Below are 26,119 nucleotides of genomic sequence, written 5' to 3'. Positions count from 1 at the left end.
GGCGGGAGTAGACAGACGGAGGTAATCTGTCCCGTGCCCCAGGCTGTAAGGAGAGTGTGCGGAGAGGGTATTTCTGGAGGAGTATGAAGGGCCTGACTTCCCCAGTCTTCCACCTCTTCCTGGGTCGTGATCGTCTTTCCATTTGTAACCTTACTGGGGTAAGGAGCTGGGCTTTTGCAAATTCACAAGCCTCCAAAATCTGATTCGCAGTGATCTTGGGTGGCTGCCCCATGGGTGGAAAATGCCTCTAAACAGCCATTAAAAAATTGGTTTGGGTGGAAGGTCATCCCTTGACTGCAGTACAACAGTGAAGGCTGCAAGAGGGAGGAAGCACTGCCTAACAGTCCGGTATTTTCTAAGTCCTCTAAATGCCCTTCTCAGGAGGTTTGGGGTCGCAGGTTTAAGGTACACACTTTAACAGTTTAACCAACTGCTCTGTTCCTGCTGCATTTGAGGGGCTGCCAGCTTCCTAGGAGTAACAGAGGACTCCCCACACCTTACACCCCACCTGGCCAGGTAAACCTGGATGGTAGAGCCTGTCACTTCCAAGCGCTGATTCTTCAGTGAGACAGAACTCTTTCAAAAGAACTCAACTAAAAGTTAAGTTGAATTAGGAAGGAAGGGAGGAGGGGAGGGAGGGAGGAAGGAGGGAAATACGGGCTTAGAGCAGAAGGAAATGCAGGCTAGAAACCTGCTAGAGTTCTAGCCAGAACTAGGGGCCCCGGTGACCTCACTGACCAAGTTCCTAACAGCGTTTCACCTGCCCCTGTGTGTCAATTTCATTGTCACGTCAGTAGAAAAGCGACTCTGGGCTCTCTGTGGACAAGATGCCATCGGCACATCCCAAACCTCTATTTCCGTAGCCCGAATCCCGAGGCAATAATGAGGACCATTTATTTCCCAGCATCTCTAGACTGGTTTTCACAGGAACGTTCTGAATAGCCCTGCCTGGGTCTCCCACTGGCGGAAGGGACCTGCTACCTCCCAGCCCCCTGATCTTGTCTAGAGCAGGTGGGAGCTGTGGACAGATAGGCACACCGGGCGAGGAGGGTTGATTTCCTGGGAGATGTAGGGGTCTGGGTGGAAAAAATAAACACAATAGATGGCGCCTAATATTTTTATTAAAGTGTGTTTACATTCTTAACTTGAGTTTTACCTGGGATTTCTTCAGCTGCAGAGTGAAAAGAAACCACCAGTAAAGGCTTTCAACTTCTCCTGTGGCCAGGATTTCCCGACAGTTCTGGGACTGAGGGGAGGGTCAGAGTCACCTGGATGTCATAAGCATGAGCCTTTCGGCTGCCTTCCCTGCTGCGCTTTTGGCTTCCTGACACCTGGGATCCCATGGCTGAAACTTGCCAATGGCCAGTGGAGAATGTCATCCCCTATGTAACAAAGCTGTTAGGTGCGCTCTGCTGGAGGGCGGGGAACCCCCTCACCCCACTGTGGTGTCCCCCAGACCTTACAGCATGGCTGCTTCATGCTTCCAGTGTCTCAGAGTCATGCGGAACTAGCCCCCCACCCTAAACTCAGTCCAGAAGACATGGGACTGACCTCAGGGTCTGCAGACAGTCTCCAGTCACCGCACCTCCCCAACGTGGGACCTTTGTCCCAGAACCTTCTTTCAGGACATGCGTTTGCTCAGTTATTCCTCAGCCCCACGGGAAAATAGATCCCATGAGGACCCTCTGCTTGGCCTGCCTTTCACCCCTTCACCTAATTTGATTATAAGATGAGTGAATTCTCTCCAGACTTTAGCTCCAGAGGACACGATTGCCTTTGGTTGTTTTCAATTCCATGGACTTGTTTGGTGGAGACTTTATCTTCCCTTTCTGGAGCCTCAAACGTGTTCCAAAGACAACAGTGATGTCAGTTCCCTGCAAGCCGCCGCGATGGCTGAAGTCAGCCGCAGCCAGCCCTGCCCTGCCTCAGATCTTCTTCCAGATTTAAAGTTGTGAAAAGAAACAGCTTCTTTCTTACAAATATGTTTTTCCTGGTTCTGTTTTTTTTTTTCTTAAACCCAGATGAAAAATACCCATTTGTCAAGAAGAAATTTATCATCCCAAATTTTACAGCTAATGGCTGTTATCACGTCCATGGGTTTCTGACTTCATGTGATTTGAAAAATAAGCGAATTTCTGGACAGGAAATCAAGAGGAAATGTGAGCCCAGGCATGGAGAGATCAGTTTCTGCTCACTTCACAAATCATCACGAAATGCCAATAGTTCCTTTGGCAGCTAAAGCCACATGCTTCCTTGTTCAACTCCGGGGGCAGAGAGAGAAGAAACCCACCTCTGTCCTCACAGGGGACTCCAAGGGGGTCCCTAAGGCCCAGGCTGTGCAAGCAACCAGCCTGCCCCGTTCTCCCAGTGCTCACCTCGACGTAGGGAGTCCTTCTCCCTGCAACTCCTTCATTCACTCATTCATCAAGGGGTGCGCGAGGACTTGCTATGTGTAGGAGCAGTGCGAGGCACTGGGACCCAGAGGGCAAAAGAAAAGGCCTTTACTCCACAGGGGTGGAGACTGTCACCCTGCGGCTCCTCAGGCTGTGGCCACAGCCACTTGCGCCGCCGTCGCCACGGCTGCGACTGCCACTGCTGCTGCTACTGTTACTACTGCGGCTGCCATAGCTGCTGGCTGCTGCTGCTGCGACTGCTGCTGCCGCTCCGACCACAACTCCTGTTACCGCTGTTACTAGTGCTGCTGCTGCTATTACTACTGTTACTCCTACTGCTACTATTACTACTGTTACTCCTGCTGCTGCGGTGACTGCTACCGCTGCTCTGACTGCTACTGCTGTTACCGCTGTTACTAGTGCTGCTGCTGCTGCTGCTGCTGCTATTACTACTGTTACTCCTACTGCTACTATTACTACTGCTACTCCTACTGCTACTATTACTACTGTTACTCCTGCTGCTGCGGTGACTGCTACCGCTGCTCTGACCACTACTACTGTTACCGCTGTTACTAGTGCTGCTGCTGCTGCTGCTGCTGCTGCTATTACTACTGTTACTCCTACTGCTCCTGTGACTGTTATCGCTGCTCCGACCGCTACTACTGTTATTGCTGTTACACTCCTGCTGCTACTGCGCTGCTAAGGTTGCTGCTGATGCCACTGCTGCTGCCACCACTGTTGTTGCTGCTCCTACTGTTACTAATGCTGCTGCTGCTGCTATCACTACTGTTACTCCTCCTGCTGCTGCTCTTGCTGCTGCTGCGGCTACGACTGCTTCTACTCTGTTGTCACTGCTGCTACTATTGGTACTCCTGCTGCTGCTGCCACTGTTACTCCTGGTAAGTACCATCAGACATGGTGTCCTGGCATCCCAAAAGACACGCGTCGTATCAGGGAGCGGGTGGTCTTTGGCGGGGCTCCAAGCATGCAGTTTGGAGTCGGGCCTGAGCTCAACTGTCAATTTGCCGCTTACTGTAAAATGCAAAGGAGGTAGTTTATGTAGAAGCCTTAGCCCTTAGTTCCCAGCAATGGGAATGCACTGGTGTGATGTATTTATTGGAAGATGCAGACAAGGATGTGATCATGGATGGTACTCAGTGCATAGTTGTGGAATGAATTAAAAATGGCCTCTACAGGGTAAACTGGGAGTTCAAGGTTTGCGGATACAAACTGCGATATATAAAACAGATGAACAGCAAGATCCTACTGCATAGCACAGGGAACCCTCTTTAATACCTTGCAGTAACCTATAATGAAAGAGAGTATGAAAAGGAACATACATAGGTACATGTATGGCTGAGACAGCATGCTGTACACCAGAAATTGACACAACATTGTAAACTGACTGTACTTCAATTAAATAAAAAATGGCCCCAACACCTGAGAAACTCCTTCCACCTGGGGACACAGATGTGGAAGTGATCCAAGCACAAAATCTTGGATCAGGGCTGTGAGGGGGGTTGGGACGAGATGCTGTGTAAGCCTGAGGACGGAGCGCCCGCAGCTGCCTGAAGAGGCCCTGTACCAAATGTACCTTCCTCTGTCGACTCTGACGTGCCCTCCTCATCAGGCATCCCTGCATGGTCTCCTTGAAGGCCCACCAGGAATCAGGGCTTTCCTGCCAAAGACCATCCTGTCTGCCTGCCCTCCCGATGGCTGGCCTCCACCCTATCAGGTGCTGAGTGTGGCATGTATGTGTTTGTTCAGTTACATGTTACAGCAAAGTGTGTTTCAGCTCAGTGTTACAGCTCAGAGTGACAGCAACCTGGATCCTGGCGAGAGACCAAGCAGCACTTGGAGGGTTGGAGAGCTCAGGTTTATTATGCCGGCAGGCCCAGAGGAGTTAACATTCCAAGCTCTGGACCCCGTCTGTAGGTTTACACAGGATTTTATAGACTACCAGTCAAGACTTTGCAACATCACATGCAAATGAGGTGTTACAAATGGACCAATCAGTAATAAGCCTTGGGAACAAATAGGATCTTAGGGGTAAGTTTTTTTTTTAAACATTTTTTATTGATTTATAATCGTTTTACAATGTTGTGTCAAATTCCAGTGTAGAGCACAATTTTTCAGTTATATGTGAACGTATATATATTCATTTGTCACATTTTTTTCTCCATGAGCTACCATAAGATCTTGTATATATTTCCCTGTGCTATACAGCATAATCTTGTTTATCTATTCTACAATTTTGAAATCCCAGTCTGTTCCTTCCCCCCTCCACCCCCTTGGCAACCGCAAGTTTGTATTCTATGTCTCTGAGTCTATTTCTGTTTTGTATTTATGCTTTGCTTGTGGGTTTTTTTTTTTTTTTTTTTTTTTTTTAGATTCCACATATGAGCAATCTCATATGGTATTTTTCTTTCTCTTTCTGGCTTACTTCACTTAGAATGACATTCTCCAGGAGCATCCATGTTGCTGCAAATGGCGTTATGTTGTCGGTTCTTATGGCTGAGTAGTATTCCATTGTATAAATATACCACATCTTCTTTATCCAGTCATCTGCTGATGGACATTTAGGCTGTTTCCATGTCTTGGCTATTGTAAATAGTGCTGCTATGATAGAAGCAAGCCGTTTTACAGAAGCACAAGAGCGAGATAGTACCGTCAGGCCAGGGAACCAGATGGTGCTGGCAGGGAAGTAGTGACCCTGCCTGGGGGTCCTGCTGGTCTTTTCATGGGGATTCCCACCTCAACAGAGCAGCCTCATGTTGGAAAAGGATGCAAATGCATCACTCCAGGCTCTTGTCACTCAAGAAGCTCCTGGGTTACCTGGATCCCTGAGTGCCCACCCAGTGGCTGCCCCGGCCCTGCAGTCAATCTGTCCACACTGCATGGGTGTGCGAGGGGGAAACAGTCAAGAGGCCCCGCCTGCTTCTTCTCATTCCTCAGGTCTCTGCTGGATATCAGGGTGGCCAGTGAGGGTTGGGGAGGCTCCTTCCTGACCTTCGCCGCGTGCTCCTCTCTGTGCCTCCCTGCCACTGGCACGTGGGCGTCCTTCCTGTTCATACTTGTGCCTCCTTGTCTGTTGTTAGTTTCTTTCTGTGCTGGGCTCTGAGTTTCATGCAGGCAAGACCAGGTCCCTTTTCTTTCACTGTGGTATCTCCTGTGCCTTCCGGCGTGGCTGGCACATAGTAGGTGCTTAATAAATGCATTCTGACTAATGAATAAATATATGAGCTCACATCTGACTTTTAGCAAAGAAAAGGAGAAAAAATATACTCATTCACAGAGCCATAGCATCTGGGCACCCTTAGTCTTAACTGCTCACCCAATTCTGGCTTTGCATGATTTGGGGGTAACAGTGAAGATGGTGGTTGTCAAGAGAGGTTTCATGGGACCAGTGGTAGTTAACTTAGGGCCTGAAGGACAGCAGTGCTGCATACACCATGTTAGGGTAACCTCAAAGCCACACCCAACTCCTTTTCCCATTGCTTCCTTCCTAGACTCCCTAGGAGACAGCAGTGGCCACATGGCCCATTCGGCCCAATGGAGTGTAAAAGCTCCTAAGTAGAACTTTGTAAAAGACTCACCAGCATGCCCTTCAGCCCTTTATTCACTCCTTCGCTCCTATGCCTTTCCTTCTTCCTCCCTGAAATGCAGATGTCAGGCTTGGAGATGCAGCAGCCTTCATGTGACCATGAGGATAAAGTCACAACACCAAACAAGGAGATGGTAGGGTCGTTTTCCTTAATGGCTGCCAACACAACAGAGTTTCATTTAAGACAAATATATCCTTAGGTGGCTAAACTCCTGGTACTTGAGTTGTCCTCTATTTGCCACTAAAAGCATTCCTAACTGACACAGGTGAGAATCAGATAGATGGTGGCATAAATAATGGTGGGTGTGGTTGGACAGGAGAGCATCTCATATTGAGCCAAAACACACCCATGTGGATAAGAGGTGGTTGCTTACCCAGCATGGGGGTCCCATGCTCTGCCTTCCAATCCATCTGTTCCTCCAGTGGTGCTGGGCAGGGGATTTCAAAGCCTGTGCTTGGCCCAGAGTGGGCATTCATCTGCTCACTCAGAAAGCAGGTCTGAAGCATGACTCTCTTCCAAACACACTGCCAAGTGCATCCCACGTGCAGCCTCATTCAATCCTCCCAATACTGCAGAGGGGATGAGTGCCGGGGTACCCTAGCCTCATTTTACAGATGAGAAAACTGAGGCACAGAAAGGTAAACACCATGTCCAAAGTGGCAGACTTGAAACTCAAGCCCAGGCTTCACAATCTCCCAGGTCTATGCTTTTAATTCCTGAGCTAGACCACAAATCAAATATCTGTCTGTCTGAAATCTCATTGGACCCACACACGCGCACAAAATTGGTCAGTCTCTTTGTGGTCCCACATGCCTACCCCAATCTACATGGAATCCAACTGTAATCGATAACATTTTAGATTTCTCCACGGTCCTGTGAGCACCTGCTCAGTCAGGGACCAGACTTTAACCAGCTTCAGACCCCAGTTCTCTTAATAAATTTTGGCTGAAAGTGAGTTAACACATTAAAGACAGAGGTTAGATCTGGTGAAACTAACCCAATTGTGCTGTTTCTGAGCAACACAGTGATGGAATGAAATCCAAGGTCTAGTCACAGGAAACAAGAATGGGGTGATCCTGAGCATTCTATATGGTTAGTGGGTCTTCAGCCTCTTGCATCTTTCATTATATAAACACGGTTATTAATAAACTCATCAGGCAGTTCCCACTGTAGTAGGGAAAACAAATCTGACTCCATATTAGATCCATTCCTTTGGCTGTAACCTGTGCTCTGTTTCTAGTGCTTAGTCATGCTGATTCTGCACTTTGTAAAAAAATTTTACCTAGAGCCTGAAATATACAGGATAGCCTGTTCTCAAGGCTCTGACCTTATTGTTAAGGGTGTAACGTTTTCCCATTCATATAAAGATTAAGAAGTTGCAGAATAGAAAGTAACATTTGCTTTGTTGGAGGTTTATAGGGACACCATGACTTGATCCACATGGACAGCTGCAAGAACAAAGCATTCTGACACCAAGACGTTTGCAACAACCAACCACACCCCCTCCGCTTCTTAGTATAAAAGGAGCCTGAATTCTGACTTGGGGAGGATGGTTCTCTAGGACATCAGTCCCCCATCTTCTCAGTCTGTTGGCTTTCCAAATAAAGTCATTATTCCTTTCCCCAACACCTCATCTCCCTAGTTATTGGCCTGTCTTGCAGCAAACAGAATAAGTTTGGACTCGGTAACACTGTTTTGCCTTATGTTCCAAATCCATCCTAAGATCTCTAGATGCGGCAGAATTGAGAAGCATTGCTTTTGATATGGTTTACAAGCACTCAGTCAAATCTGGAACATGTCTTCTCTCTTTCTGTGAGAGCTATCCTGGGGGAAAGAAATAATAATTACACTCTGAGCCAGATGAAGACTGTATATCTTCTTAATAACCAAGATAAATTGTGTACACACTTGAAGCTGGATTGATAACGATTTGTCAAACTTTGTTACCAAAATCTTAAAAAGCTGATATGACTCATGGGGAGCTATTTTGTGCAAGATTTGTCACCTTGATCAGAATGGGAAAAGAATTACTAAACATAAAATGCCGTTTTACTGTGATTCATCGCTCCTTCAAGCTGACAGTCATCGTAAAGGGATACGATCTTTTCTCTATTTCTGAAAAACGAAGTCAAGAGGTCTGCTTCCTGGTTTCTTATCAAGTTAAAGAGCAATCAGAGAGGATGCCTACAAGCCAACCGTGAGGAATAAGATTGTCTTTTCTACTTTCTGACAATGTTCACATTGGGGAGTGAGGCTGTAATCTGTGTGCTCTATTTCTAGGAAAATGACAGTTCCAAAATATAATTATCCTCACCGTGGGATGCTGCAATTGGGTTTGTTTCCTTCCCACAACACAGACGAATGATTACATTTGAAAATTAAATTATTGCAACCCATCCTTATTCTCAAATACTTCTCATACATAATTGTAGCCTCTACAGATTATTTTCTGTTTACGGAAGCATTTCTGATTGCGTTGACGCCAGTGTCAAGGCATTCCTCGAGGTAGCTTATGATGAAAAATATTGAACCATGAGTGGTGAAGCTCAAAAGGTGTTCAACAGCCAGAAACCCAGAAGCTAAAGTCTGTTTTTAGTCTGCATATTCTTGCAGTGAACAAAATGCATAAGCATCTTGCTAAGACTCTGAGATGCGTGCATCCCTAAGAGTTCCTAGTGACAGAGGAATTTGTGACTAGATATTTACATACAGTAGATTTGATATTACACAGTGCAGTGGTGACCGACCCAGGTTCTGGGTAGAGAAATCCATGTTGGAATTCTGGCTCTGCTACTTAATAATGGAGTGGCTTTGGGCACTTAACCATTTCAAGCCTCTGCTGTGTGTGTGTCTGTTTCATTTGAAAATAGACACAAAATAGTATTTGTCCCATAGGGTTATTTTAAGTCTTGAATGAGATCACTAATAATCATTTATATATAACAGTACTTAGTATTTTTCATGGAGCAGAAAGAAGCAGTGGTCAAGTTCACATTATTATTTCTAATACAAGATGCAAATTATTTTCCATAAAATGCTGTTTCACTGGCAAATGCTAAAATAAAATCTCTAGTGATGTCAAAATTTCATTCATGACTTTGCCTCTCCAGCTCAATTTTACATGTTTTCTTAACCACAAATTCTCCTACTGCGAGAGTTTCAGGAACCCAACTGACAAGGGAGTGGATGGTGCACTAGACCCTTAGATCTTATGGTTTCCCAGTTCAGGTTTTTAAATCCCTAATCCATTGGCTTTTGTGACCTCAGTCTCCTGGCTAGACTTCCATCTCTGGGCATTCATTCTCCTCCTTCCCTCTGCACTGATGTGTCTCCGTTTATCCACTAAATGTCGGTGACTTGTGGGATGCTGACCTTGGACCTCTTCTTATCGATACCCTCTCTAAATGATGGGACTTCTTTTTGACTGTAATTACCACTGGCATACCAGTGAATGCCAAGTCTACATCTCCTGCCTGACCTCAGTCTTTCATTTCAGTCCTTATATAATTTCCTGTGTATCTACTTCCCTATTGGGGTTCTCAAACCAAATATTCCATTGGCACCTCACACTGCTTATACCCTCAGGGTACTCTTCAATACCTCTTCCATTGTCCACTGTTCCATTGTCCCACCAGCCACATGAAGCTGGTACCTAAGCCAGAAGTCTGGCAGTCATCTCTCACGTTTCCTCTCCTTCACCTGTCATACCAAGTCCCATCAGTCTTGTCCTCTAAACATTTTTAAAAATGTATCCAACTTCATGATAGGATAGCATAGGACAGGAGAGGAGAGGTGAGGATAGAAGAGGAGAGGAGAGGAGAGGGGAAACATGAGTGCATTGCATGCAGTAAGGATATGTATTGTGTTGTTTAGTTGGTTCAGTTGTACAGCTCTTTTTATGTATTTGTAAATGTGTGTGCATACTGCATGATGTCAAATGGATTTTTTACTATAAGTCATGGGACAGGGAAGTTTAAAAAACGCTATTTTGAAGCCCTTCTTATATCAAAAATGTTGGAGCCCAACTGACTGGAATTATCCACAACTCTCTTTTTTCCCTTCCTAAAATATGAAGCCCTTTAAAATAACTAAATAAAATAAAATGGAATAAAATATAAACTAAAGTAAAAAAAATAAAATAAAGTAAAATATAAAGTAAAATAAAACATTAAAAAAAAAAACACCTCCCTGGCATGTTTCCTCATTAAGAGCACTTCAGTTACAACATCTTTAGGAACACAGAGACCAGCGTGTGTTCATAGTTCCTCCCCAAGGTTTGAAGCAACCTGTCCTCGTAGAAAAGAACCATGTGCATTCTGGAGATGACTCAGTTATCCAAGGACAGGAGTCCCTGCTTCAGAGAGATGTTTAGTAACAGAGAGTGATATAGTAAAGACTTGGTAGGCTCTGGGAGAATCAGAAAGCCCATCTCCCATGGGTGACCCATTTACACACTGAGTGTTTGATGAATGAGCTTACTTTTCTTCTGCTCCCATCCTAATTCATCCCACGGCTCCACACATCCACACAAACCCACCCACGTGCAATTTCATCATTGCTTCCTTTGCATTTTGTTTTTCTTCTAGGCCAGTGGTTTTCAAAGCATTTTCAGTAGCAGAACCCTTTGTTTCAAAGGAAATCTTTACCAATACCCCAACATATAAAATGGATGACAGCAATAAATGGGTTCCTAGAGCTTTTAAATATTCACTGTTTGGTGGAGCAAAATAACTATAATATTTTTTAAGAACCCCTGCAACCTAGTTTTGGAGCCTGACTTGAAAATTAGTACTTAAGGAACTATGGTGAGCTAGATACTGTCCATCCCTGAATGATTCTGAAGCCTGGGAGGGATTACATATAAGCAGTGTCTTCACTGTGAGCTGTAAACTCTTGTATGATTATTAATAGTCATACTTCTACTTTCTCTAGCAGAACAACCTCAGGCAAGCCATTCGGCTTTGGGGAGGCTCTGTTTCCCTTCCATGAATTCCCAGGATCAAACAGGGGGACCTTCAGCTTCCTTTGTGCTCCATGTGTCTATAGAACTGATACGGACACTGTTCCTAACACAAGGGTGCTGATACGCTTCATAAAACCATGGCTCATGGTGGAGTTTCTAATCATCACTGCAAGTCTTTCCTGGCTGATTGATTTTAAGATCCATTCAAAGAGTCTCCAAGTTGTTTTTACAATATGTAACTATACAACCAAAAGACTCATTTTCACATGTATCGTTGAGTTCTTATAATAATAATATTAATCATAGCAGTTTTTTTTAATACTTAGCAATCCACAAATGCTTATATCCATTATTTTGATTCTCACAATAATCCTATGTCTCCATTTTAACAAGAGAACACAGATGTAGAGAGGAAAGCCGATTTGCTAATGCCTGTTAGCAGGAAGTTGGGGCTGTGATGGGGTGTGAGGTGGGGGCCACAGTTTGGGAAGGCTTGGTAACAGATTGAGAAGTTTTCGTTTTACTGGGTCAACATGTTACCGAGTCCAGCTATGTCTGCCCACCGCACGACAGGTCAATAAACCAAGAGAGATAGATTGTTGGTACAAGGAATAGTGACTTTATTCAGAAAGTCAGCAGACAGAGAAGATGGTAAGCTAGTGTCCCAAAGAACCATCTTGCTCGGGCTTGGATGCTAGTCTCTTTTATAGGACAAAGAGGGGGATGTGAGAAGGTAAAGTAAAAAAGGCAGTGAGTTGTTCCAAGTGTTTCCTGGTTACAGCCAGACTCTGAAGGGGGTATGTTCATTTCTTCTTTCCTGCAGCCATTCACAGATGGGCCTGGTCAGGATGTTTCCTGTGAGCTAAACAGAGCTATTTTAGCTTAATACTTAGGCATGGGAGGCAGGGTTCCAGGAGGTGGGCCATTATGTATATTTTAAGCTATAAGCAACATCCCTTTAGTGATTAACTTGTAGCAAAAGCAACAGAATACAAAGGTTGAAATAAATGAAACAGATCCAATATGGATTCAGATTTGTTTGTCCATATTTTACGTAGCCCTGATGGATGAAAGAGACAGGTTACATGATCAAGGTAGGGAGCGACAGGCCAGGTGATGGACCCCTGAAGGAGCCCAGAGAGATCCTTTGACAGCTGCCCTGCGGTGGTGGCAGCAGGGTAGACAAAAGGGGGTCAGATACAAGACAGCATTTCTCTCTTATCTTTCAGGGACTCCCGAACCCTGCAACTGAAACCTCTTCCTTTAGGGCGTATCATGAGGAAACACAGAATAGCTCCAAACCAAAAACCAGTCTCCCTCTGAATGTGAAGTTGCAGAGGGCGAAACGAGCCCCCTGCTCGCCTCCTCTTCCTTCACCGACCCTTTCTCTTGGGCCCCCTTTCCAGCCTCCAGCAGTTCTCATGAGTATTAAATTCATCAGAGTGTCTCCTATCCCCCGCCTCCAGCGGGAAAGTGGAATCCAAGAGTCACGAGAAGGTTTAGGTTAGTTTTGTGAAGCTGCCAAATCTGATGGGCTAAGTTTTCGTTCTATTTATGTTATGTATTTCAAAGGTTCATATCCATTTAGCTGCGAAAACTGCTCTATTCCCCAGTTATTTGAAAAGACAAAAGCTGTATTGTGGGCAGCAGACTTTGGCCTCAGCCTGAAAAGTGACTAAGGAGTAAAATGATCTTGAGTTTCTTAGGGATCCTACAGCCGTGAATTGGTAGGTGGAGGATGGGGGTTTGACCACATGGTGGTAGGGCTGACGGCATGAGAGACAGATCCGAAGGTGCCCCGGACCGTGCACGAGGCTGACGCATTCGCTTCATACAACTTTCGCCTCCGAATGAGAAGCAGAACATTTAGTACCATTTCCGCTTCTCTGGGGCTGCTACAACAGGGGTAAATTCCAGTGATTACTCCGTCAGACACCTTCAATATATTGTGTAGAAATAAACGAAGACCAAGCAAATGAGAATAAGAAGAGGTTGCGTTTTGCAGAGACTCAAAGGCAGGCAGGAGCGGGAAAGGCAGACAGCCTGGGAAAGCTGGAGGTGGTCTAACTAGAGACGGAGTGATGCCTATGTGATGAATTAGGGATGCGTGTTTGGCTTTCTCTGATTGGTCGTAAGGTGGAACCAGGGAGCTGTCAGTTATGCATCAAGTCCTGGCCGTTTGGAGCCAATTGCTGTAAGGGCTGTTATTTTCTGGAGTGTTCCTAGAGACAGTGGTTTAACTTCCTACAAGTGCAATGGTCAGCTGGCGTCCTGGGCTGGTTAGTACAGATAAGTGGTTGGTTTCCAAGGCAAGTTGCTGCAAATTTTGGACCAGAGTTCTATTTTTGTGTAAGGTCTGGCCATTGTCTGTTTGTATATTCAGTCTTTCAGTCAGAATCTGAGGGTGCACACCCTGTGAGGAACTCGGGGCTTATTTAGAGACGCCTGTGTACACAAGGGTCTAACGGTATTTGGCCGATAGAAGATTGCACGATACCGAGCAGAGGGATCACCCGCAGCAAGTTCAAGAAGCCTTTAATGATGAGACCTAGACTTTCCTCCAAGGGAAAGGTCTTCATCTTCCATCAGTGTGGGATCCGATGCCTCGTGGACACTCAGTGTGTACCAGCTGAATTAGTGGGCAGTGTACTTCTAAATGCAAATTTTCATAACCTCTTTCAAGTATTTAATTTATTGAAACAATGATCCCAAGTGACAACATCATACCTTCCTCAACCAACATGTAAAACCTAGTCTGGAAAAAAAAAAAAGGCTTGGTAAGTGGAGGAGGGGATGAAATCCTGGGACACAATGATGTACTGGAGATGCCCACTGAGGGGCCCCAGATGGAGACATTCTGTTGGATTTGTGGGTCTGAAGCTAGAAATTGAGCCTGGGAAGTTATCATAAAATAAGGCAGCTTTAGGGGCCTTAACAGCCTGTGTTCTGAGGCTGCTGGGGGTCCAGGCCAAGGGCCCGGTCAAGAGGTTGGGTGAGAAAGCCAGGAGACATACAGGATGGAGATCAGAGCTGGGGGCCAGAGCTGGAACAGGTAGACAGAGTCACCAGGGTAGAAGCTCAGGTGGACCAGTGAGTAGGACTGAGCCAGTAGGAATGGATGGATGTCCACAGAGGGTCCACAGAGGGGCACCCAAGGAATGAGGGAGGTGCTGACGGAGCAAGAAGGAGGCCCGGCTCTCATTCCTTCTCAGGACAGTATTGCCTTCCCAAGGCCAAGTTTTAAAGCATTCCAGACAGACAGTCCATCTCCTGCATCTTAAGGAGCTCCTCAGGGCTTTAGAAATGTTGGAACAGAAGGGCTATGTTGGTGGCAAGGCTACCCAGTCATTCCTGTTATGGAAAGTTATCTTATTTACCTCTCTGCATCCTTAAGTTCACAGAATTAGGCAGAGTGAGTTTGGCCTGTGATACAGTGAAGATGGAGGTCTCAGGTGATTCCCTAGGGAGCTCTGAAGTAGGGAGGGCCCTTCAAGGACCTCACATATTTAGGCTAAAGGGCAGGGCCTTTGTTCCCTCACCTCAACCAGGGATTGAATGCATTTGCCCCAAGGCAGAGAGAAATTACCCCACAGGTACCCAGCTGTGTATGCGGCCAGCTGCATCAGAGCATCCCAGACGGGTGACCAGCTTTGGGAAGGTCCGCCCGACAGGACACGTGGTAATTAGCCAGAGTATTCAGACTCCAGGAATGAGCAGTAAAACGCTGTGTCGGCCAGGGGGTGGCAGGAGGAGGGACATCACACTTGGCGGGAAGTGGGAACCAGAAGACAGGCTGTGAGGAGCATGTATGTTGCCTGAGGGATGCTGGAGGGGACTGGTGATGTCTGCATGGAGAAGACGGCGGGGGGGGGGGGGGGGGGGAGGCCACCTTCACACCACTGCTGGGCTGGCACATGCAGGAGACTCCGAGCCTCAAGGGTTGCGCTTGGGTGATGAGCTTCCGAACAGTCAGGGCTGCCTGATAATGGGATGCTTCTGACATACGCAAGTACCTTGCAGCTCCTCCACCTCCCATGGTACTTGGCTTCCGAAGTCACCCTGTTCCCCTGACGCAGGCTGCATCTCAGGAAGCTTAGTCCCCCTCCTTGGGCCAGTTCAAGGACAGTGAGCATGACTATGCCTAAGGCAGTGGTTCTGAAATCTGGCTGCGTATTTAAAGCTCTGAGGTACTTAAAAAATGGTAACCAGCCCCAGGCAAGACAAATCAGAATCTCTCAGAATCAGGATGGGTCATTTGTATTTCCAAAGAGCTCCCCAGATAAATTTGACATAAAGTGGAGAACCTACTTGGTTAAGATGTGTCTTTCCCAGAACAGCGTCACTAGTGTAAGAGGAAAAGAGAAGGGTCATTTGAAGGGAAAACGAAGATGCTTTCCATTGCATCATAAGATCAATAGGAAATAATTAATCCCACAGGAGCTAGCCACGGGAAATAGAGCAAGAACACTGGCCAGTACAAGCAGGGTCTGTGGCGCTAATTTTGACAGTTTTGGATCCCAGCGACTGAAGTTTTGTTTTGGCAATGAGGTCCACTGAGACCTGGGGCTCTATTTTAGTAAACTATGGCACTCAGCTAAATGGGAAAAGAGTTTCTGTAAACTTTCTCATGTACGAGGACTGTTTTCATAGCCAGCCCTTCAGTTCTCCAGGGCTTTAATATACTGTTACATTGTTTTGGTAACAAAAGTAATTGATACATATTAAAGAAAACCTAGAGATATATAAATGTAAATATGGCAAAATATAAAGGAAAGTATAAAGAAGAAAATACGAAATTTTTCTCTAATCCAATCATACACAACTAGCCATTTTTCTAGGTTTGCTGTAATATATACAGACAACACACACATATAAGTACACATCTGTTTGTCTATCCAAACTTCTGTTTATTTATCTGTATATTAGACCCCGTACTAAGCACTTTTTTTTTTATTGAAGTGTGGTCAGTTTACAATGTTGTGTTAGTTTCTGGTGCACAGCATAGTGATTCAGTTATACATACATGTGCATATATATTCTTTTCCATATTCTTTTTCATTATAGGAGTTTAAAAAAATTGAGGGGGAGGCAATTAGGTTTATTTCTTTATTTTTAGAGGAGGTACTGGGGATTGAACCCAGGACCTGGTGCTAAGCACGTGCTCTACCACGTGAGCTCTACCCTCCCCAGTCATTATAGGTTATTACAAGTTATTGAATCTAGTTCCCTGTGCTGTACAGTAGGACCTTGTTGTTTATCTGTTCTGTGTATAGTCGTTTGTATCTGCTAACCCCAAACTCCCAATTTATCCCTCTTCCCACCTTGCTTCCCCCTTTGGTGACCATAAATTTGCTTTCTATGTCTGTGGCTCTCTTTCTGTTTTGTAAATAAGTTCATTTGTGTCGTTTTTCTAGATTCCACATAAAAGTGACATCATCTGGTATTTGTCTTTGTCTGTCTGACTTACTTCGCTTAGGATGATCATCTCTAGTTCCATCCAAGTGGCTGCAAGCACTATTATTTCATTCTTTTTAATGACTGGGTACTACTAACCACTTTTAATGAATTACTTTTTTGAAACCTCAAAATAGATCATTTCCCCTAGGATGGCAGTAATATACTTACCTCATGGCATTGTTGTGAGTTAATATTAGCTAATTTCACAGAAAATTCTGCCAACAGTGTCTGACACATACTAAAACCTCAATAAATGTTTCAGAGAGAAAGGAAAGGAGAGAGAAAGAGAGGGAGGGAGGGAGGAAATTTGCTCAAGTTAGGAAGAGACAGACTGACGACCGGAATTTAGAGCTGAATTTCCTAACTGACTGCTGACATGTGGGCTGGAGAACTTTATCGTTGTCGGGGTGCTGTTCTATGTCTGGTAGGGCTCTTGGCAGCACCCTGCCTCTGCTCAGTCAACACCAGCAACAACCCCCTCCCTGAGGCTCAACAATCAAAAATGTCTCCAGACATTGCAGAATATCCCCAGAGGGGGCAAAAATCACCCCCGGTGAGAACCACTGACCTACATCCATCATATGCTACTTCCTGCTCTTACAGTGAAAAAAATGTATTTTAAACAAATGCACGTCAACACAAATGAGATCCACATATCTACACGGTGTTATATTCTGCCTTTTCACTTAATATCACATTGTACTGATTTCCCCACATTATTAAACATTCATTATGTGTCGTTTTCAGTGATTATATTCTACTTACTGAACATACTATCATTATTTTAATGACACACTTGTGTGAAGCAGGTTGTTGCCATGTTTTGCTGTTAATCCAAAAACACCATCCCCCAAACACACCCACATACACACACACGTGCACACATATACACTCAGGTGTAAACGTATCCTGTCCACATTTTAATTTCTTTTCCTTGGGTAAACTTCTAGGAGAAAAATTACTGGTACAAAATAAGCAGAATCCTGGAGTTCTGATAAATAGCCAAGTTGTTTTCCCAAACTGCTGTCCAAATTCACAGCCCACCAGCATGCAGGGCAGCATCTGAACTGTGCTAGGCGTGGACAGCAGCATGGTTTTGGTTTGGACAAAAGGGGATCTTTTACCCTAAACTTCATACAAATTAAAAAAAAAAATGAAGTGTTAAAAATAAAATAGGACTCTTGATATGTAATGAGCCAGCTCAGGGACACCCAGCCAGGATGAATATCTGATTCCCATCCACTCAGGGAGTGATGGCCAAGTCTTGTATAAATAGAGTTACTTCCTTTTTGTAATATTCTAGAATCCTTGCAGTAGGCAGACAATCTGCTGCCTAACTTCTCCATTTTGGTGGAAAATGTTCAGAAACAGAAAGGGAGCTGTGTTCTGTTTGGGATGGATTCAGGATCCTACATCAACTATTGGAATGTCTGGACTTTGGTGTCCTCTCTGGGGTTTGGATCCCAGCTTCTCTGCGGACTCATCTGGCCCCGAGGCTCTAGGACTCTCTGACTCCACACCGTCAGTTAGTCTTAATAATCTTGTGGCAATCACATAGTTTTCTTCAGCAGTATAACCAAGGGCAGAGTAACTGAGCTAATAAAAGCTACTGACTAATCCAAACGGACTTTTAGCACAAGCCGATGGACCTGAACCTCTGCCTTTGGATCGCCTTTTGATGAGTGTTATGGGCTGAATTGTACTTCCCTTAAAATCCTTATGCTGAAATCCTAACCCCCAATTTCTCAGGATGAGACTGTGTTTACAGATAGGTCTTTAAAGCGGTAGTTAAGGTAAAATGAGGTCGTGTGGATGGGCCGTAATCCAAGCTACCTGGTGTCTTCTAAGAAGAGATCAGGACACCGACACACAGGAGAAGACCATGTGAAGACGAGAGAGCGAGGGACCACCTACCAGCCAGGCAGAGGGGCCTCAGAACAACCCCACCCTGCCAACACCTTGCCCTCAGACCTACAGCTCCCAGAGGTGCGAGAAAATAAGCCTCTGTTATGCAAGGCCCCCGCTCCGTGGTGCTTCGTTACGGCAGGCCTAACCACCCAGGATAGTCCGTGATGCGGTTTCACAGGCTTTCCCTCCACACGGTCTTAGTCTGAGCCTGTATTTGAAGTGCTGTGGAGAAGCAACAAAACATTATTCCTATCCTTCAACAGCTTAGAGTCAACAAGACAAGATTTTGAAACATATTCGATTATCAAGAAAAAAAAATAGTCTATTACGAACAGTGTCCAAGGACTTTGAAGCAAAGAGACAGTCAGAGTAGCAAGCAGGACACAGCACTCAGCATGAGCTGGATGCTGCTACCAGTGCTCAGCTTCGCCCTAACTAACTTAATTCTCCAAACGCCCTTCTAGAACTGGCATGATCAGGAAACAACTTGCCCAAGCTCCCACAGCCAGGAAGTGGGACCTGAGGGATGGCCCCCACCAGCTGGGCCTGAAGACCGTGGGCAGAGAGGCTACGCCCAGCTGCTTCCCCTTGGCTGGAGGTTAGGCAGAGCCTCAAGAAGGGCAAATCTCCCAGACAGATGGACTTGTGAGTTACGCTGGAGAATCTGAACATAGCCAAGGAGACAAGAGGGGGCCCATGACTAATTCTGAATCAGGGAACCACATTATCAAAATTGAACCTTAAGAAGATGCAGGTGGTAGCACCCAGTAGGTGCGGGTAGAAACCGGAAGTAGGGGGAACAAGGAGTGAAGGGTAACCAACATCAGGGCTTGCAACAGCGTCGCACTGATGGGGCAGTGGCCGTAAGATAAATAGCCCATCTTTATGGAGCTTGACACTGTGTTTTAATCCTCGCGCTTAACCTGAAAGGGAGCTATTGGCATCCAAGTTAGTAGATAAAGAGCCCAAAGCAGAGAGGAGTTAAGTGCATTGCCCAAGAGTTCACAGCTTGTCAGAAACAAAACTGGAATTTAAACCTGATCAATCTGAATCCAAAGTCCTTGTATTTCCTAACATCACCATACATACACGGGCATCCAGTTCCAGCTCACTGAGCTGGGGCGGGGATACCTGCCACATGGCCCGTGCATCAGACAAGCAAAATGGGCCCTGACTAGAGATGGTTCCTGGTTTCCCCTTTACTTCTACAGCACATGCAGGGTTAGCTAGCATGAAGGTATCATATACTGCTGTTCTTTGTTTAGCTATAATCTGAGTTTCACTCCTGCATCAAATAAGGCTCCCCTGAGACCGTTGCTGGGGCTACAGACTTTCTGTCAACCAGGAGGGGTGGGGTGTTACCCCTGAAAGAGGCTGGCTTCCTGCAGTCCTAGTCTGTGGAGTCCTTCTTTACCTCCAGAGCCCTGATACTTCTTCTAGAATCACAGGGGAAAGCCAATGTCTCTTGAGAGGAAAGTGGTGTAGATGGAACTCTTGGCGGGGATGTAGCTCTTAAGAACGCACGCAAGCGCTCAAAGAGGAATGTTCATTGAACAACCTACTATTGGCAAGATAAATTGGAGGCAAGAAGTTCATTTATTCTCTCAGAAAATAATCTTCACTGAGTAGTTACTAGGTCATTTGTCATAGGATCATTGGTGATAATAGATACTGGGGGAATAATGAAAGAGACTCATGTGATCAAGTGATGTAATGTTATCACAGGAGCAAAGTACCAAGATGGGGTGAGGGTTCCACCTTCAAGTCTGCTCAGGACAGAAAAAGGGGTAAGTGTATTAGTCCAGAGAAACAGGACCAACAAGATGGAGAGAAGGAGAGAGAGAGAGAGAGAGCACATAGGATATTAAGATTTATTATAAGGAAGTGGTTCATGTGATTTGTGAGTCTGAGGAGTCTCAAGATCTGAAATTGGCAAGCTGGACACCCAGAAAAGCCAGTGGTGTAAGTTCCAGTCTGAAAGCCAGCAGTCTCAAGACTCAGGAAGAGCCAGTGTTTTGGTTCAAGCCAAAGGCAAGAAAAGATCATATTCCAGCTCAAAGTGGTAAGGCAGGAGGAGTTCTCTCTTACTCAGAAGAGGGTCAGCCTTTTTGTTCTAGTCAGGACATCAACTGATTGGATGAAGTCCATCCATGCTTGAGAGGGTAATCTGCTTTACTCTATCAATTCAAATGTTAATCTCATCTCAAAACACCCTCATGGACACGCCCAGAATAATGCTTGACCAGATGTCTGGGCAGCCTGCGGCCTAGTCAAGGTGATCCATACAATTAACCGTCACCATAAGGCCTTCCAGGTTAGGAATCAGCAGTGGAAAAGTGAGGAAGGGTCCTGGACAAGGGCAAGGCAAGCTAAGCACTCAGGGTACACAAGTTAAGAGAATTCCAATTCTTCAGGCCATCCAGGGGGAGGGGCAGCACCTGAGGGCGAGGGCCTCTTTAAATCTTACACCCTGGATTCCTCACTCGCCTCGCCTAGCCCAGGCCCTGGGGAGAATCAGTGAAAGGACTCACCCGTGGGAACTCTCGGTGGATCTCTCTCTCAGCATGGCTGAGGAAAGGGGTGCGTGGTCTGTGAAACAGTCAGTAGATGAGGGGGAGCTGAAGCCAGAACTCCAATGGCTACAGCCTCCCCAGTTGGGAGTGCTAAGTGCATACCCCTCAGGACCCCACAGATGGGAAGGATGAACTGATACGCATTACTGTATATGAAAGAGATAAACAACAAGGACCTACTATATAGCACACACAACTGTATTCAGTATCTTATGGTAGCCTCTAATGAAAGAATATGAAAAGGAATATATATGTATAACTGAATCACTATGCTGTACACCAGAAATTAACACCATGTTGTAAACTGACTATACTTCAATAAAAAATAAGATAAAATAAAGCAAAAAAAAAAAAAAGGACAAATATAAGCAGTCCTCCTTTCTCACTGCCTAGACTTTGAAGACGTACACTGTAGAGCAAAGTTAAAACCAGGTAGTATTCAAAGCCATCAGCTAACCTGCAAAGGAATGGCAGTTAGACTCCACAATAGACTTCTCTTCCTGACAAGAGGAGGCATCATCTCGTAAATGCTGAAGAAAAATTGCTGATAATCTAATAAAAATAAATAATAGCTATCAACTTCTGAGCACATAGTGTGGCACCCTGGAGGTCTACACTCAGCAGAATGATCATTTAATGAGAGTGAAATAAAAGCTTTCATACATCCAATGAATTTGCTAACCCTTGGCTGTCATTGGAAAACCAGATCTGCAGGGTGAGAGGTAGGGATGGAGAAAACAAAAGTGAAGACAGAAGTGGGTGAAGTATATTGCTAAATGTATTTAACAATGAACTGTAAGAAATTAATAGTAATGGCTACTTTGTGCTTTTAAGATGGTAGGATTACAAATGACAAGTAGAAACATACGGAATATTTAATAAGTAAAGTGTCTGAGATAATTTGTGTCTCTCAGAGATGACTGAGATAAAGAACACATTTAGAACTTGTTAGAAAAATAATTAGTTGAGTGTGAATATTGGAAATAAATACGAATGGCAGAAAGGATAAAAATATTCATCATCACACAGAGAGTATATATTGCACACCGACTCCATGGGAAGCCCTGTTCTAAGAACTAATGATACAAAAAAGAGCAAGAGAGGAAAGTCTCTTTCCACGTAGATTATTAATTTAAATTGGAATGTGTTCTTACAGTAACCTTGGTTATTTGCGACAGTGCCGAGGTACCCACTTCAGATTTTCTTTCTAGAAATAGGAGGTGCATATAAACCTTAAATAGGGCCCCGGTGGGCATGGAGAAAGGAAGCCTCTCTGATAAGAATCTCAATTCCTCTGTCCTTAGCAATTACCATACCTCAGATGACACACGTCTTCTTCCCATGGGTCTCACAACTGGCTGAGATTTTACACAAGACATAACTGAACACTGGAAGGTAAGAGGTGGGCCAGGCCAGGCACATGTGGGATGGGGGAAGGGGGCAGACCATGGGGAAAACCAAAGCCCAGAGTCGACTCAGATGAGCAGATGTAGATTCAAGCTCCATCCTTTCCTCTGTGCTGAGCATCCTTGAACAGGTCAGTTACCTTCTCTTAGCCTCAGCTTCCTCATACGCAAAAATCACCAATTCATGACATTCCTATGAAAACCACATTTGGTAATGGACGTGACCACCCCCTTGTAGAAGCTGTCAGCTGATCAATAATCGATGCCCAAAAAATGTTTCTTATTTCTCTAGGTGTGGTTTAAGCTCTTGGAGGGCAGGTGCTGGTTCTTAGCCATGTTTGTATTCCTTACTATTGCTCTAGGAACATGGTCATTTATTAACAAATACTCCTTAATTGAAGTAAATGAAATAAAATCGGATTGGATTGGCAATCTAAACACAGTACAACTAGAACATAGTAGAAGATGCCATCTCATTAAGGGCTTGGTTTCTTGTCTTTTATTGAAATATCATAGAGATTCAGAGAAGAGAGAGACTGAAGTAGGCTAACCAAGCATTTATGGGAGACTTGCGTTTATTGAACTCCTATTTTGTGCCCATGCCACCTCTTCTCCTAAACTTTATCTTGTTAACTCCTAACTACACACTGAGAGAAAGGACTATTATCTTTATTTTATAAGTGAGAATCCAGGGACTTAGAAAAGCAAAGTATCTGAAGGTGATGGGGAGGAGGGGAGGCGGGGGAGCGTCAGGGACAAGGACAGGATAAGACGCCCTCTCTCCCTGTTCCCTCGGCTCCTCCTGTCCTTGTCACTCAGCCCCAGGCTAAGGTGGGGGGGGGCACCTCACTTGCTTCCATTGCACTTCTGTTTCCTCTGCCACCTTGGCGGAGCTGCACTCACCATGCCCATTTTCAGTTACAACCTGTAAGCCCATGCTTTGAAAAACATAATTTATTTTCCCAGCGAGACCAAATAGAAAACACAATTGTGTGTTTAAATACTAATTAACCTTTCACAGCTGTGTGATCCTCCCGCTCTCTCCCTCTCTCTCTAAGGAAAAACATTCAACACGTAGGACAATTCCTTTTTTTTTTTTCTCTTTAGTCAATAATACTTGGTGAAATGCAACGAATTTTTTATGTTAAGTGGAATAGTCTAAAATTTTAAGCATAGTGCTTGCTTTCACAGCACATACACTAACATTTTAAGCATAGTTTAATCTCTTTTCTTTTTGGATAAACAAACTTTTTATTAAAGTATAGGCAGTTTACAATGTTGTGTCAATTTCTGGTGCACAGCATAATGTTTCAGTCATACATACACACACATGTATTCCTTTTCATACTCTTTTTCATTATAGGTTACTGTAAGATATTGAATATAGTTCCCTATGCTGTACAGTATAACCTTGTTGTTTATTTTATGTATAGTAGTTAGTATCTGCAAATCTCGAACTCCCAGTTTATCCCTTCCCACCTCCTTTCCCCCTGGTAACCATTAAGTTTGTTCTCTATGTCTGTGTCTGTTTCTGTTTTGTAAATTAGTTCATTTGTGTCTTTTTAAATGTTCCACGTATAAGTGACATCACAGCATCTCTCCCCAGTCTGAGTGTCCTCAGAAAGCCCTCCCAGATCCTCAGTAACATTCTTCGATAAGCCCTGATGACCTATGTAGTTTTGGACACATTGAATTAACAATGCTTGAGGGGATGTTTAAATGGAGATGCAATCGGATATGTTGGCTAGTATTTCTCTTTCTGGCTTAGTTTACTTAGAAGGAGGATCTCCAGATGCAGGACCATTCTCGACATGATTTCTTTCCTTGAGTGTACCACATGGAGGTCTGCAGCATGTGGCTGGGAGGACCTCTGTACTTGAATTAACCTCCTTTAGAAAAAGATGACTGTGGATGTGATCTAATGTACTTTTCTCTCTGCATCAAGAATTCTAAGCTCCCTTCACTGTAGGGTTTACGTGGTCCATTCCAAGGATGGCTCTATTGAGAATCCCATAAATATCATTCTCATCAACCATATTATTTCCCCCTGTTTGAAATCTCTAGTAGTTAAGAGGGTATGGATTTTAAAAGCAGACAGCCTGCCCACTTCAGTGAACTTAATGCATCACACAAACCAGTTTAAACGTCATTCCATTAATTGCTGCATATCAGCATCATAATTTTCTCATGCTGCCTCTTCTCAGCCACTCGGCTGCTCCTCCCTCTTCAGCCTGTCTAGTTTCACGGCTGTCTCCTCCAGTCTGGGGCCTCATTCAACACCCAGATCCTTGCATTTCCACTTGACTTTGGAGTAATGATATCACCTTCAATGGCAAAACCTCTCTGGACTGCAACCATCTGCATCTCTCCCCAGTCTGACTGCCCTACGAAAAGCCCTCTTTGATCCTCAGAACCATTCTTTGATAAGCTCTAATGACCTATTTAACTTTGGGCACCTCGAATTAACAATGCTTGGGGTGATATTTGAATGGAGATGCAATTGGATATGTTGATTCAAAGCTCCAGTAAGAAAGTGAAGAAGATGAGGTGATAATGACGTCAGGGAAGGTAGAGGAAAGTACGGGATATCAAGCAGGAAAGGATGGTCATTGAAATCACATGCAACAGAGGAGCCCAAAAGAGTGATAAAGGAAAGCTTATTAGATTTTGCCACAAGGAAATCAATGTTTTTCTTATCAGATACATTTATATGAGTTGGAGGGCAAAGTCCCCAAATTGCAATGACTCCAAGAGAAAATGAGAAGAGAGAATGTTGAGATAGAAAGGTGAGATCTTGATTTCCAACAGCCTAGCGCAGAACCTGGCACACAGCAGACTCTCACTAGACAAGTGCTGCATGAATGGCAGTGGAGGAAGGAGCCAGGGTGGGGGGCAAGGACCTCAGTGCCTGATCTTGAGAAAATGGCCCGAGGATTTTTCTCTCCAAAGAAGCCCACCATCTAGTTAGACATCACTGTACACAAGTAACCACTGCACTATGACTATTCAAAGGTGTGCGATTAAGCATTAAATCGTGTGAACTATACCGAAGCATAAGAAAACGGGGCCTTTACGAACAACAGGATGAAGTCTTCTTGGTCTGATCTTCAAGTCAGAATTCCGCTTCACGAGTGTATGGAGAGTTGACCTGTTTCTTGTGATCAGCCAGTCCTCTAGAGACTGATATTCATTCATTCATTTATTCCAGATATCAGTTGAGTTCCTACAATGTGTAAACCAGCATGCTCACCTCTCAGGTGATGGTGGCCAGGTTCTAGGAGGAAGATCAGAACGTGTGCATCTGCTCTCTGGAAACAAAGCTACACTGAGGCCCGTATTACTAATTGGACAGTTGCTGCAGCCATTGATTTGGAGTGAGGGGGGTGAGTTGGGTGATCTTAATGACCATAGACTTGGAGCGATGGTAGATCAATGGCTCCATGTTTACCATTGATACCCACTTTCCTAGTTGACCAGATTTACATGTGGGCCACTGTTGGTACTCCTCTCCCTTGGATATTAATAGAAAAATTAATCTCTTTAATTTATTTGTTAATTTATATTATAAATTAGTCAAAATAATTTAATTAAAGGTCTCATTATTTTTGGTTAAAGTACTAACTTTATTTTTAACAACAGACTATTTGCTATATGCACTATTCATTCATTCACTTCTTCATTTTATTAAAAGCAGAAATGATGGGCCAGGTGCTGGGAAAGTTGATTTACAGTCAGTGACCCATTCAACAGATTATTTATTGAGCACCAACTATGTGTGGATCTCTACTAAGTCATGTACCCCTCACAAAATGAG

General features: G+C 44.6%; 1 long non-coding RNA gene across 1 annotated transcript in view; it reads left to right on the top strand.

The window, feature by feature from the left end:
- The first annotated feature begins 2,979 nt into the window (after window positions 1-2,979).
- LOC141574998 (uncharacterized) overlaps window positions 2,980-26,119 on the top strand; it is a 35,703-nt gene continuing 12,563 nt past the window's right edge. Inside the window, exon 1 of the long non-coding RNA XR_012502206.1 lies at window positions 2,980-3,292. This is a non-coding gene — a long non-coding RNA (uncharacterized LOC141574998). The remainder of the gene's footprint in view (window positions 3,293-26,119) is intronic.

This window comes from Camelus bactrianus, chromosome 25 (assembly GCF_048773025.1).
Source record: "Camelus bactrianus isolate YW-2024 breed Bactrian camel chromosome 25, ASM4877302v1, whole genome shotgun sequence".
Lineage (NCBI taxonomy): Eukaryota > Metazoa > Chordata > Mammalia > Artiodactyla > Camelidae > Camelus > Camelus bactrianus.
This window is presented reverse-complemented; position numbering and strand designations above follow the sequence as displayed.